The sequence below is a fragment of the Brachypodium distachyon genome, chromosome 4, assembly GCF_000005505.3.
Source record: "Brachypodium distachyon strain Bd21 chromosome 4, Brachypodium_distachyon_v3.0, whole genome shotgun sequence".
In the NCBI taxonomy this organism is placed as follows: Eukaryota; Viridiplantae; Streptophyta; class Magnoliopsida; order Poales; family Poaceae; genus Brachypodium; species Brachypodium distachyon.
Window position 1 is genome coordinate 13,358,141 of NC_016134.3, and position 13,633 is coordinate 13,371,773.

Genomic DNA, 13,633 nt, shown 5'->3' on the forward strand with positions numbered 1-13,633 from the left:
AGGCCACGCCAACTTCTTCAAGCCTACACTCATCTCCCTTGACCTATGACACCTTGTGATGAACAGCAACTAGATTGCATTTTTAGTTCATGGGACCGTCTATAAACAAACTGGCACATTCAGATCTATACATGTTTCCTGCTAATGATTGTGGTAGTACATAAGGTGTATGTGGTGAGGGGGCCTTGTAGTGTCACAACAGACATCCATCTCTTGACATGTTGATTTATCCAAATAAATATCTAAAGGTGACTTTTTCAGTGAAAAGGGTAAGTTGGTTTATGGTGTGAGAAGAGTGAATTCTGAAGCCAGCTTAATTAATAAGCCTGACAATTGCTGGATAGGATTGAGGTTATTGCACCATGCATATGTATCCGTTCATTGTGCAGTTAGTTCACCATGGGAGCACTCTGTTTTTGGTAGTAACTCGCGACCAGACACCAGAGTTTTGCATTTCACAAATGTAAAATAAAACAGACAGAACCACACTGTCCTGGAGGTGTTAAGCACTGAATGCCATGTCGCTGTGAATTGAGAATATTTCAATGAGCTGTGTCATTAAAATACAGTCTCAATGGACAATCAAACACAGAGTAGAGACTTAAGCATGAATTACCTTTTGATCTTTCTCTTTCTGACTGCCAGTGATACTTTCAGCACCAGCAAAAATAGCTCAATTGCATTAAGCTCTCCAAACACTTAAGTCCAAAGATCTCTTGACATTATTATTATTATTATTATTATTATTATTATTATTATTATTATTATTATTATTATTATTATTATTATTATTATTATTATTATTATTATTATCATACAGCCAGCAGGCTCGCTCCTCTTTGATTCTTAGGATCTCAAATACACAGGAATAGGAAAAACTTAAATGTCATGCTATGTTCTACAGAAATCCAAAACATAGAAATATAATATCCAATAAAATACAATAGAAGTTGTTTGATTGTACCACAGAAAAAATATGTGATCTTTTTTATATAGTTGTCGTAGAAAAAGCAGAGGATTGTTCTTGGCGTAGTTGTCATAGAAGCAAAGATTTTTTTTTATGAAATTGGCATCATGGAAATTTTACTTTGTAATTGTAGTGTGCAAGTAGCCCGTAGGAAAAAAAATCCATGGTTTTTAATCCTGCAAATGAGAACAGAAGTAAAAGAAAAAATCCTTAAGAATAGAAACCTATAGAATCCATCTGAAATTCATTGGAATCAAAGGGCCCTAAAAAAGATACTTGTACAACTTTTTTTCACAGCAGTAAATAAAATAATCTACGAGATAGACCAAAGATGTGGATGAGCATAACAAACATTCCTAATGCATCGCAAGCCTATGTTTGTGTGATCACACTACCAGATGAAAGGGAGGACATTTTTATTCTCAAAGGGAAGAGTGCATTCTGTCGTGTGAATGTTGCAGGCTGATACAACTTTGATTTGGCAAGGCAGAACACATGTGTAGATTGTGCTTGAAAAGTTACTAGTAGTTGCAATCCTTTTTATAGGTCATGGCTCAGTGGCCCTAGCAGATGGGTTGACAAAAACTTAATATGTTTATTACTATTTAATTTGGAGATGTCCTTCTCGTCTTTAAGAACTTCACCTCATGGTCAGATGACCATACATTTTTAACGTGATATTAGATACAAAACTAAATGCACTGTACTAAAAATTTGCAAGGGTGCGTCAAGATAGTCATAATATATGAAAATGAAGATTGAAATCATAAAATTACATTAAGCGAGTTATTAGTGGTCTTATTTGCACCATCAGTTCTGACTTGCACACGTCGCGGGTTGATGAAAGGCTCTGTGAATTCTAAATTTGGTGTATATATAGTGCAGTGCCGTGGTCGTTCAACTGCTGTGTCTGCACTTCAGTTCTCATTTCATTCATTGCGCTCACTCACATAGATAGAAGTATCAATATATAGGTTCTGAATTGTGAATTTACATTGTTTTCATTGCGTTACTGAATGACATACAACCAGTAACAAGTGCATATATAGCATATCTTGGCGGTTGATTAGATAAAACTTCCATTGATTCAACCTATTCCACAATAGATTGTTTACCAAAAGAATGGGCGAGTGCTACATAGCAGGAGCGGTAGCTAGTTTTAAACTGAACATCCAACATGGCCGATCGACTTTCTACTATTTACGATCTGCATCATCATGTCTTTCAATAAATTGTTTGCAAGTGGTATTATGATTTGAAAACGTAAATTTCTGTAGAGTATTTATCAATCTGGACATCCTATGCATTAGGTGTGAACATCCTTCTTGATTTGCAATCATTTTCGATATGTTCCATATGGTTGTGAAATCATAAGTGATGTGTAACATTGGCAAGTATTCTAAATGAAACATTGATGTGGATACTTTGGATAATATGGATATTTATGTGATTACATGTATCTTGTTTGGACTTAGTGTTTTGCTAGTGGTGTGTTGATCCATTAGTTTCTTATGTGAAAACATGGCGTGAGTTGTGTGAAACTTACCCTGAGTCAAGTCGTGGACTTGTGCTCGTATTGGTTATTTGTGTGTTCGCTTTCAGGTGTTGCCGGAGCTAGAGGAACGTGGTCGATGACGGGATCGAGAGACGAAACTTGGGAGAAGCTGAGGTCGAGGATCAAGGTCATGCTAGACGTTCGTGCGAAGGAACAATGGAAGTGAATGCTACGATGATCCGGAAGGGCACCGGTTTGTCGTACGTTGTTTATACCGGAGATGTACGGTATTGGAGATATTTGATACGTGATGATCGAGTTTTGAAGACATCACAGGAAGAGTTGATGGCATGGAGTGGCATCGACGTGAAGATATGTAGGTCCAGCCGTGGCTGGATGAGAGTTGTTTAAAGATTAAACAGTAGCATCATCAAGAAGACGTCGGATGGAAAAGTGGTCCACATGAAAGTTGTGCGCGTCGTCGAGACGGACAACTTTTCTTTTAGAGTCATCTCAATCCGAGGTCGTATGCGGGCCCTACGGGCAAAATACCGACCGGGACAGAGGAGTTTGTGTTGGATTCGGACTCGGTTTAGGATCGCGAATTTTCTCTTATAAATAGAGGGCATCCTAACTAGGGTTTTAGTAAGTACGTGAGGTAACTCAGAATTTTGGATCTAGATCAATTCTTGGAGAGTTCTTGGATGCATGGTTGCATCTTTTGTAATTGATCAACATCGTTGCAATAAAGAGATTCGTTGACGGTGTCATCTCTGTTCTTCTCGGATCTTCGTGAAATCTTCATGCTAGATCTTTCTAACACTTTGGTGCAGGTTCATCACAAGTTCATAATACTTTGCTACAGGTTTATCACGAGATCAAAAGAAGATTGTGATTAATTTATCTTTCTTGTTATTCCTCAAAATTGGTTTTAGATTAATCCTCGTAACTTTCTGTCAACTGTTACTATTTTGATCATATCTTTTGATTGATACGTCCGATTGAGCTGATTCTTGTTGCATTGGTTAGATAATTTCAATACCTTTCTTTTGCATACTCATACGTATTTTTTGGTTCATCCAATCAAAAGTTACTGCTGTTTTACTATCACGGACAAAAAGGTGATTTAGGGTTTGAACTTTCGGAAAAAAAATTAATTTGCTTCCGCGCAATCATTCACCCCCCCTCTGATTGCCTATCTCGATCTCACAATATTGTATATTTTTCAGCTTCACAGAATTCGCGTCCTCGTGACTCTGTATATCCAGGAGGTTATTCCATTGGATGAGCATGTCATGCTCTGCCGATGTCACACATGGCAAGGCGTATGTAGCAAACAGGAACAAATGGAATGATAGACATTGGTCTCGCCTGATAGAAAAACTTGCTTGTCCTCGCAAAAAAGTTAGTTGGTCACTTTAGGTGATTTGTGATGGGGGTCAAACAAGTAAACTCTTCCGCAAAATTACATTTACAGAGGCTTGCTCCGGTGCCCTCCCCCGGCCCTCTCCCATCCTAAAACAATTTAGGGATCACAAAGCATTTTGATTAGGTGATGAAGTTACGGATCACAAGGGACGGTTTTCTACTTTACAACAATGAGAAGATTACATGGGTAACTAGCTAGCAGTTGTGGGCATGATCGGAGGAGAAATTCGTTCTGCTGGTCGCACCGAAGCATGGCTCTTAACAACGATTGTTTCTGCTGGGCGTTACTAAATGGCAGCTTGGTACCGAGTAGTCTGAATGGCTTAATGTTACCATCAGCTATGTCACGGAGATACTCAGAAACCAGTGTGAGTTTAAATAGAGTTTAAATAGGTACTCAAAACCCAGCTTGGACAACCCAGTTCATCTATCGTAGACAAACTAGGTAAATCAATGTACGCGTGGCTACACCTTCATCGAGCTCTCCAAACTATTGTTGCACCATGCAATATTTTCCTTGAGCAACCCTCAAGTGTGTGCTACCATTCACGATATTTGTATGTCAACTCTTCATAACGTTGGATCAAATAATCCACGAGATAGCTAGACGAAAGCATCGACTGAACATGTTGAACACTCCTGATGCCTCACAAGCCTATGAGTGTGCGATCATTGCAATTAACTTGATACAACTCCGAATCGGGAATGAAGCTACAGATGTGTGTGAATTGTACACGAAGAGTTATTTTTAGTTGCAATCTCTTTATAGGCACTCAGTTCTGCCTGAGAGCTAATTTAGCTGGCGCACGAAAAATATGCCGCACGATGAAGTATATACCTACTATATACCGCAGGACGCATGTGTGTACACTACTACAGAAAGGCTTATCAATAACGGTCGAAAAACAACATGAATAACGGTCGGGGCCGCCGTTGCTAACTTCGTGTTACTGATGATGGGTATCATCAGTAACGGTTCCTACGACCGTTACTGATGATGTTATTGATGTGCTATCATCAGTAACGGTCGTATATATACATGGCGGGCGGGCTGTCACGACCGTTACGGTCGCGTTGCCACATCGACCGACACTGATACATTTTTGGTATTTAAAAAATAATTAAAACCACAGAAAATACACAGGAAATACACAGAATTGTATATACAGCACAACACAGATTGTATATACAACACAGCACATAAAAACACATATAAAGCCGCATCACATCACATCACAGCATATCACATCACATCATATCACAACATTTAAACCATACAAATGTATATAAAGCCGCATCATTTAAAGCATATAAAGAATACAAAAGTATCTCACTTCACGACATTGATTACAAAGTGTCAAAATTTCATAAAAACATACAAAGAATACAAATGTATCTCATTTCAAACTAGGTCCTAATGTTGTGGGTGAACCCTAGACACCACTTGTTCCACGCGTTCGTAGAAGTCCCCACTAGGCTTGATGACCTCATTGTTGATGAGATGGACGAACTCTCTTTGAATGTTATACACGACCCATTTAGATCGGTGTCCCATTGTCATTCGGGGCCGCCAGTACTCTTCCATCACTGCGACTGACCCCTTCCACTCAGGCTTGAACATGCTGGCATTCTCCATAAGGATGTGACAGCAGTAGTAGCCACATAACACACTGCCGGGCGGCTGTTGCTGGCAAGGAAACCTGTGGTTGTGATGAGGCTCGCCTTTATAGCCTTTACCAGCTAATTTTCCCCTGGTCGCCACTTTCCAGGCAGTGTTAATGAGTGATTTGATGGGTTTTCAGAACCTACCTCGAACACCCTTCTTCGGAAGTAGTGAATCGAAGTAGTACACCACGGACCAAGGCAAACAAATGAGTAGTGTGACCCAATGGTCTTTGTTTTCAAAAGAAACAAACTTTAGTATCTAAGGGTGTATAAGAAAGACCGAATTAGAAAAAACAGACGATTCCATATATAAAATTGAACTTACTCCAAATTAAGGAAGAAGAGGATAAAGTCGTGGTCCGCGTATTTCTCGAGACATGCCACCAAGTATTTAGATGCAAGGGTTCTTGAGGCATCCTTTTCTGGCTCAAGACCGATGTCACCGTAGTTGAACATCGCAGGGTCTAAAATGACTACTTTTCTGACCTCCATTCGCCGCAGTTCTCTTATTTGGTAGGCAGACCACAGCCTTAAGATGTTGATATCAAGCTTTTGGCGGTTGAAGAGGTGAAACAGACCAAAGGTGATAGGACGTTCCTGAATGTTCCTTGTTTCTTGGTCAAAGAAGCCATAGTCTTTTGGGATTCGAACATTGATCTGTTGGGCATGCTGTTAAGAACCAGCTGATGCTTGCATGTAGAACTGATGAAGCTCTTGCATCTCTCTGGACACGGCACGCAGGAAATCTTCGGTAACCATCGGTCTTCCAAGATAGTAAATAAGCACCCGGTCAAACTCTCTAGCCACGAAATAGAATCCGTCTTCGAATCTCTGACCTTGACGTGGGTTCTTCATGAGAATGTCAAGCCTATTGTCCTCCCAGACTCCAGTTATGTCAGGCACATAGTGCATCTCATCTTGAGTGACATTAGAGGACTCCTTGATGGTCTTGCCACCGTGCCCCCTCTTTTTATGCCTCCACTTATTGTCCCATGCCTTCTGCTCCTCTGCCTTGTACTTGTCATCGATCTTGCGGCTACCCATGGACTCAGCGGCACCCAAGAGAGAGAATGTAGGAGGGACGCTTCCAGCCTGTGCCGACCCTGTGGTCTGGCTATCTTTGAGCTGTGCAGGCATCGACATTGCCTGCTCTTCATCTCCACCGGCATCGACAGGAGGAAGTATCCTAGGTGTTTTCATTTCGCAGTTGTTCCATGTGCATTTCCTGATAAGGCCGGCAGCAATCGACAGTTTGCAACACAACCAAATGTGCTCTTTCAAAGTCAGCTTCCCTTCCTCTTCCATAGACATTAAGGTATGTATGTCCAAGGCCACCTTCAACCAAATGGGTTCCAAAGCTGCTTCAGCTCACCCTTCACTAGCTGCAGATACACATTTAGGTCAGCTCCCGGCTGCTTTGGACCCTGTATGAGCATGCACATGTGGATGTACTTTCTCTTCATGATTAACCATGGAGGAAGGTTGTAGACAAATAAGATCACTTGCCATGTGATGTGCTTGTTGTTCATGTTTCCGAAATGATTTATCCCGTCAGTGCTGAGACCGAGCCTCAGGTTTCTGGGCTCTGCCCGGAAATCAGGAAATGCCGTGTCGAAGTTCCTCCACTGAGTCCCATCGGTAGGGTGTCTTAGGACCACAGCTTCCTCCACACGGTAGTGCCCGTCAGGATCGAATGCAGCCTGCGCCGGATCGTGATAGACGAGATACCTCGCGTCCTTAACGTTCTGCATCCAACGCTCAACTCGGCCACCTGCCGTAAGATACCAGACAGTTTTTGCCGGCCTGCCCTTCATCACTTCTTCCCCATCGTCTTCGCCCAGCTCTGGCGTTTTTCTTACCACGCAGTCATTTGGATATGAATGATGTTTCACGCAATCTAATCCAATCGGGCATGTAATCTTCTTCACCTCGTATGTGCTCTTGGGCAACTTGTTTGGCTGTGGAAAAACCGAAGCAAGGTAACTCAACAAGTTTGTGAAGCCCTTGTCTGACCAGCATGATGCTGCCTTCAGCCTCAAAAGTTCGAGCGTTACTTCGAGCACGTTGTTTTCTTCGCCAGCTCCATCATACAAGGGTGTGTTTGCGTCCTCCAACAATTTTTTGAACTGAGCAGACTCTGCCTCATCTTCGGGGTCCTCTAGCTGGTCCCGTAGGTACGGGTCATCTAGCATTTCGGCAATCCTGCCACGTGGAGCTCCTTCACCTTCCACATTAACCTCCTCATCGACCCTTGTTTCTTCCTCGGAATCATTCGCCAGATCATACCGCATGACATCATCATCTTCGCTACCGCTACCGACATCAACCGCATCCTCCCCGTGACAAGTCCAGCGAGAATAGCCTTCCACAAAACCCGATGCCAGCACGTGCATCTGAACATCTTCAGGCTTCATCATGCATGTGTTTCCACATTTGCGACATGGACGACGCATCATCACAAGTCATTTTCATTCCATATCACCTTTCGCGACTCCAAAAAGGACCGTCCATTCTGTTATCCATCGAGTATTGATTCTTTCCTTGGCGTACATCCAAGAACGGTCCTTCGATCTACAACACAATACACAAGAAAACAAACAAGGCAAAATAGTTAGCCTAATCATTGACAAGGGGATTAAGGTGTTAATTAACCGGAGCTAACTAAAAATTTGAAATCAGAGACATTCGGAGAGAAATTGGAGACCGGCGAGAAAGATCGGGAGGGAGAGAGAGCTCGCAAGGGAGAGGGAAGCTTCAGGCGACGACGAGGAGGCCGCATTTTGGCCGGAGCTCAAAAATTTGAAATTGGGAACTTTGGAGAGAAATTGGAGGCCGGCAAGATAGATCGGGAGGGAGAGGGAAGCTTCGGGGTCGAGAATCAGAGCTCGCCGGCGGCCATGGCGCCGTCGGGCAGCGCTTCGCCGTCGCCGGAGAAGAAGGGTCTGCAGCTGGTCCGTTACGACGCGCAGCGCGACCAGCTACGGCTCTGCTCTTCGTATTTAAACCGCGACGATCATCAGTGGCGGTCGGGATTTGGGCGACCGTTACTGATAATAGTGGGTACATAAGTAACGGTCGCATTAGGGCGACCATTACCGTTGCTGATGCGTGGTTCATCAGTGGCGTTCGCCTCTTAACCGACCGCCACTGATGTATCTCGCGAGGTATGATGGTTCATCAGTGACGGTCGCCTCGCGCGACCACCACTGATGTATGGCTGGGCAGGGACGGGCAGACCTTGCTCTGTTCATCAGTAATGGTCGCGGCCGACACTGATGTTGTTCATCAGTAACGGTCGCGTCGGACCCGTTACTGATGTGCCGTTGCATATAGACCATTTTGTAGTAGTGGTATGTAGTTTTAATTAATTGAAAATGTTTCACAATAGAAAGGTATGCAGGTTCTTAATTGCAGATGCAGTCTTAAATAAGGAATTACGTTTCCCATCAATGTACACACTGAAATGAAGTTAATTTAAGATCGATAGCTGATGTGCAGCCATTGTTGCATTTCGTTAGAGTCAAGGAAGAAAAATATTGCATCTGTGCACTGGTTAAACGTAAGAATTCACCCACCAAGAAAGCAAAACAAGTTGAAGCAGCGATTCGTTGGAGTGCCAGCAATGAATTCAGCGGCACAAACAAATTCCCATCCATACGGCATTTGCATTGTGCTGTAAAATTTTGATAGAAAATCAGATGTGCGTGTCCAATAAGAAAGGACTGAGATCGAGGGTGACACGACGAGCTCTGCAGGGCGCGCGTTAAGCAGCAACAGCTATCAAGGCAGCCCTGCCTCTCCCTGCTTGTGCCGCACTGGGCGGGCGCAAGCGCAACGATGGGGACGACCTGCGACCCAAATAATACCAGGTACGATTGAGTAAATCTACCAAATAATAGCACAAATGAATGAACAAGTTCTAATATATTGCTAACTAAGGGCATTCTCAAAGATCAACTCTTATTTGATAATTGGTTATCTAGAGGAAAAAGAAGAGCCGACTCTTGTTGAAAAGTTAGACTCTTGAAGTCAAGAATCGAAAATGACTCAGTAAATAGAATGATGAATATTTCTCGCGCACATGTGTAGGTCGGATCTACAGCGAAAGTCGTGCTATGAAGGCGGATTCACTTGAAAGGGATGGGAGAGGAACTATTTTGGCATGAAAAAACTCCACTCTTGGTGATCTTGGTGAGGATCCACCTACAGCTATGAGCCTATGCATATTTAACTTGAATAAATAGAATGATGAATATATGTCATTAGAGAGATAATGTATACCACAGTTATTGGTTTGGAGTTCTAGAATAAATTGGAAAATTGCGGAAAAGTATAAATGGGTAATTAAAGGAGAGCGCATGTCTTGTGCATGACTCGAGATGTCTGAGCTGACACTTCCTTTGCACGGACCTCCAAGATTAGCTTTAGTTGCACATACTTCCTGCGTCCACAAATAAATGTACTTCTAGATTTTGTTCTAAGTCAAAATTATTAAAGTTTGACCGATTTATTGAAAAATATAGCAACATTTATGGCACTAAATTAGTATCACTAGATCCGTTTTGAAATGTTGTTTAATAATATACCAATTTGATGTCATATATGTTGCTATTCTTTTCGACAAAGTTGATCAATCTAAAAAAGTTTAACTCAAGACAAAACCTAAAAATACACTTACCTGTCGACGGAGGAGTATAGCATATGGATCTTTTCAACCCGCGCCGTGACGTGTCTGACATTAGCTTATGCATCAATTAGTCAGTACACGAGGTAGATCCATTGACTCCGCATTTCTTGTACTCCCAATGTCTCACGTGCCTAATGCCTATGCTATCTAAAACGAAGAAATGGAACCGTGCGAACAAGACAACGGACATTAGCTAGTTTCAACAAACATAAACTTTGCATGTTTCAAGTTCACTGGATTGGAAGGCGAGGTTCAAGCTACTGAGACCGTGCAGCTCGATCGAGAGATGGGAGGCTGTGCTGGTTCCATGTCTTATAGGCAGCTCTTTACTCTGACTTTACTGTCTGTGGCCAGAGGCCGGTGTAGGTCATATGCAAATATGCTATATGCAATTAGAATTGTCTAGTAGGTAGGTTATATAAATGCATGAATTCATCATGAAATAGTTGACGGAACGTGACAGTTCTGGTTCAAATTCACACAACCAACCACTCTACCGTTTGTACAGCGCCGTGATTTGGCCCTTTCTCTGCACATCAGTTGACCGCACAGCACATGCACATAATTACTTTCGTTAGCTACTGCACTGTAATCAGTGTGATCTGGAAAATCAGCAGCTATCTTGCATGAAGTTTTCTTTACAAATCTGCTACCACATGGGATGGCCACTTTTTGAAGGAATTTCTCTGATAATCTTACACTAGGGTAAAACGGGCGTTGCCGGAGGCCCGGAACCTCCGGAAAAGGCCTATTTTTCTCTGACAAAGGCTTTGCCGGCGGCTTTAAGTCGGGGCCTCGGGCAAAGGCCGTTAAGACGATGCCTTTTCACGGGCCCTTCGGCAAAGCTTTTGCCGGCGGCATTTCGTCGCTATCGGCGAAGAAAAGAAGATAATTAAAACAAACGGCATGGCGTGGCTTTGCCGGAGGCTCCATTTTTGGTCTTCGGCAAAGAAATTCCAACTTAAAAAATAAATAAAAACAGCGCAAAGCCGCCTGCCGCTGCAGCCCACCATCAAGCTGCTGCTCGGGGGCCGCTTGTCCGCCGCCGCTGCTCCGGGGAGAGAAGGGGAGAGATAGGGGCGTGTGGAGAGCCAGGGCAGCCCGCGTCCGCCTGCCGCCGGAGCTGCTGGCCGTGCCTCGCCGCCTCCGCTGCGGTTCCCCCGGTCGCCCGCCCGCACCGCTGCGTCGTCGTGCCCGCTACCCAGCCCTGCCGCCAACCTATCTGGGCCGCCTGCCTGCAGCCGCTGCCCATGCTCGCTGCCCGGTCTCGCCGCCGCCCCTGCTCTTCGCGCCGCCTGCAGCCCTGCACGCACGCTCCGCCGGTTGAAGCCGGGTCACAGAGAGAGAGGGAGAGAGAGCGCGCGCCGCCACTGCTTGCCCAGCCGCCGGGCGGGCCACCCGCTGCCGCGCCTCGCGCCCCCGCTACTTGCCCCGCCGCCGGGAGCGCCCCCTGCTGCCGCGCCTCGCTGGGCAGGCCGTTAGGTGAAATTTTTTGAATCCATTGCTAGGCAATGGGTTGCTAACAAAAAGCTGTCTGCTATTAATGTTGTCTGTGCTGCAACTCTTTGGAGCATTTGGACTTTTCGTAATGACATGATCTTTAATCACCAATTGTGGTTGTCTTCTAAACAGATTTGGTGGTTGATCTCGCTCAGGAAATGGTCACTCATGTGCAAAGATGGTGGGTGAACTCTTTCTGCCAGGCGGTGTCTCAAATCTTAGGGGCACCCTTGCTACTGACCTGGATCTGAGAGATACATTTTCAGGTTCTCCCCCTCCATCAGGTTTTGTTTCAGGTTTCCACTCCCCTGCATTTTCGTTCATAGGATCTTGAACTCGATAAAGTGTCTCTATCAATTAAAACCGGCACATTTGGAGAATTTAAACTGTATTGTCAAAACCTGACTTAGTTCCCTACAAGTGATCTTGGCCTTAGTCACCAACTCACCATCGTTTCTATGATGTTCTATCTCCAGGGGTTATCATATCAGTGCGTAGATTGCTTTGCACGACATCAGAGCTTGACCAAACTTTAACGTCCAGCGTAGCTTCACTGAAGAACCAATGTCAATGCCTAACTGACGCTCCCTGGTCACATGTAACAGCCACAACCCACAACTGTATTAATGCAAACTCCGGTTGACCGGATTTCTATTAATGTGGATGCAGCGATCTTTGCTTCTTCTTCAAGCTCAGCTGCTGGTGTGGTGTTCAGGAACCACTTGGGTGCTTGTGTGCTGGCCTGCTGATAATTCTTCACTAACACTTCCTCACCTGAAATTGCGGAGGCTCTCGCTATGCGATGTGCTGTTGCTCTTGCTGTGGAAGAGGGTTTTCAACGTGTGGCCTTTCAATCCAATTGTCTTGGCTTGGTTTTAAAGCGGAATTCTACTGCCAGAGATAGAACCACAACAGGCTCCATTAATGTAGCTGAGATCAAGAATGGCTTCTGATTTTTCTTATGTGTCTTTTGTTGGAATTTTGGGTTAGGCCCAAGGTCCAATCTGAAATTAATTCCTGAAAAATCTCAAAAACCCATTCATGTAGTGGGACGAGGAAGTGCGAATAGTCCCACATTGCTAGTTTAGGGGGAGTTGGACCAATATATAAGGTATGTTGGTTCTCACCTCTTGAGCAAGTGAGCAAGAGAAATCCCTACGCGCGCTCCTCCTCCTCCTCCTCCTCCTCCTCCTCCGCTCGCCTCGTCACGACACGACACGACACGACACGTGGATCGAGTTCGAGTATTGCGGAGTCGGTTTTGGTTTCCTAAACCGAGCCGAAGTCCGCCTGCGTGCCTATATAATAAGACTACCCCGACCTTCGAGATCCTACCCGGGAGACGGTCGATAAGGTTTTTGGGGAGCGTTCTCACGCGACTGCTCGCTTCTTCACGTCTCTGTTTCGTCGGCATCTTCATCACCAATGGCTGACGACCTCGGAGATCCCGCGGCTCAGGCTGCCGCTCTAGCTCAGCAGCAGCAGGCTGCACAACTCCAAGCCCAGGCAACTGCTGCTGCACAGGCACAAGCGCAGGCACTGGCTGCTGCTCAGGAGGTAGTCAAGGCTGCTGCTGCTGCCGGCGTGAACATCGACGCCACCGGACTCGTCACCGACCTCAACAAACAAACACAAGAAAAGAGCACAACACCGTACGTAATCTGCTCTTTCTTGTTGATTTTGATTAGTAGTTATATTATTCATGCCGTGAAATTAGATGACTTTTATTACTGTGTGTTGCTATTTAATTTGTCTAGTTTGCATGATATAATGTGCTACATGTTTTACACACTGTCCTTCTGGATTAAATATTCATCGAAATTACCTAATTTTTCAACAATCTTTTGCTCATGCAAATCGTAGTGCTACTGAGGCTCATTTGTTGGCTAGA

General features: G+C 44.3%; 1 long non-coding RNA gene across 1 annotated transcript; it reads left to right on the forward strand.

The window, feature by feature from the left end:
• Window positions 1-11,130: 11,130 nt before the first annotated feature.
• LOC106866771 lies at window positions 11,131-12,704 on the forward strand. Its single transcript, XR_001407654.2, has 3 exons — window positions 11,131-11,724; window positions 11,875-12,026; window positions 12,219-12,704. It is a non-coding gene; the product is annotated as an uncharacterized LOC106866771 (long non-coding RNA).
• The last annotated feature ends 929 nt before the right edge of the window (window positions 12,705-13,633 follow it).